Source organism: Octopus bimaculoides, chromosome 1, assembly GCF_001194135.2.
Source record: "Octopus bimaculoides isolate UCB-OBI-ISO-001 chromosome 1, ASM119413v2, whole genome shotgun sequence".
NCBI lineage: Eukaryota > Metazoa > Mollusca > Cephalopoda > Octopoda > Octopodidae > Octopus > Octopus bimaculoides.
Genome location: NC_068981.1, coordinates 186,279,039 through 186,280,837, shown reverse-complemented (window position 1 = coordinate 186,280,837; position 1,799 = coordinate 186,279,039). Strand labels below are relative to the sequence as shown.

General features: G+C 35.7%; 1 protein-coding gene across 8 annotated transcripts in view; it reads right to left on the bottom strand.

Moving 5' to 3' along the window:
- Positions 1–1,799, bottom strand: part of LOC106879245 (uncharacterized) — an 894,824-nt gene that overhangs the window by 610,332 nt on the left and 282,693 nt on the right. The gene's annotated exons all lie outside the window — the stretch shown is intronic.

The following is a 1,799-nucleotide window of genomic DNA, read 5'->3' as shown; positions in this document are numbered from 1 at the left end:
TTATTAAGGGTTTTCCATATTTCCTTATTACTCTTTATACTATGTTTGGAACAATAGCTCTCCGAAGTCCATTAACGTTTCAAAGCCTTCGTGTTCTCAACCGATTGAAATGAAAGTAATGTAGTGGCATATTATGTTTAAAAAAGCAAAAAAAGCATAATAACGGTATTGTGTAAAAAAAAAGTAACTTTATCAATAAATGCTGATCGATAACATATGTACTAGACTTAAATAAATATGATCAATATGATTTCCTAAGCCCTCGAAGGCGGTGCTCTAATATGGCCGAACTGGAATAAGTGAAGCCATTCAAAATACAAAGCATTATATATGCATACGATTTAGAGTGTGCGACCACGTGAGTGCTTGTGTATGTCACTGCGTGTGTCAGTGTATGTGTGTGTCTGTATGTGAGTGCGTATGTGAGTTTCTATGTGCGTGTGTCTGTACGTCAGTGTGTATGCGTCTGTATGTATGTGTGAGTGACTGTTAATTTGTGTGTGCTCTATGAGACTGTATATATCTTTGCCTTCGTGTGTGTATCTCTCTCTGTATTCAATTGAGTACGTGCGTGTGTGTCTCTGAGTGAGAGTATGTGACTGTGAGTGTCTGTGACCGTCTGTTTGTGCGCGCGTGTGTGTATATTTGTATCTGTGTGAGTGTTTGTGTCCGTGTCTCCTTGTTGGAGTGTGTATACTTGTTTATGTGTGACTATATCATTCTGTGTGTTTTCATGAGAGTGTATGTATCTTTGTATCTGTGAGCGTTTGTCTGTATATAACTCTGAGTGAGAGTATGTGACTGTGAGTATCCCACTGTGTGAGTGTATGTGGTTGTGTGTGTGTCTCTTTGTTAGAGTGCGCATGCTTGCTTATGTATGGTAAAGTATGTGTATGTTTGTCTAATGAGTGTTTGCTGTCGTTTATAACATTTAAGTGAAGAAACAACTGTCACACTTGTCCAATATTTTGTGATTTTAAGCTAAGAGCATGAAGTTCAAGTGAAAGAGACAAAGTTGTTTCGTTTTCACATTTGGTGTTAACAGGAATTACGTAATAAACCTTTCTTTGCTGCTTATTTTATTTAATTAATCAGTATGCAGAATTAATTCCTTTTGTGCCTATTAAACTCTGCAAACGAATATTATATAAATCGTTGTTAAACATTCCCGATGATAATTGACAACTACAGCAGTAAAATTATTTGTGCATTATACAACAAAGAACAAAAGGATAAGACATGCTATTTTAACAAGCTGTCATATGCAATGTATGCATCGTGGCAAATGAAGCGTATACCACGGGGATGTATCTGATATTGTCGCATCATGAAAGTGCAGCACTCAAATGGAATGATTGCACAGGTGAGTTATGACAGCAATTAAATACAACGAATATTATAGGCTACTTTTCATGCTTTCAGATTTATCTAAACTCTTTTATAGTCCTTCAACGTAGTAACAGAAGGGATTTAGTCAGATGGGAGAAAAGCAGCGAGTTTACAAACTGCGAGGTGGTAAAGAGCATATTTAAAGGAGGTGGAAAATTGAACTTCAAACTATCCATTACTAATATATATGTATAAAGGTGGATTGCAAAATGCTGTGAACTGTAACAACAGCTACGGAAGCACGAATAAAATGTGCATTAATAAACACACGATCAATAAAACGAAAACAATAAGAAATTTCAGCAAAGGTATGTAATTCATAAAATCGCTTCGTACACAGACACACATACATACACAGCCACACATATACATACATAAATAATTATATATATATATGTGTATACACACAC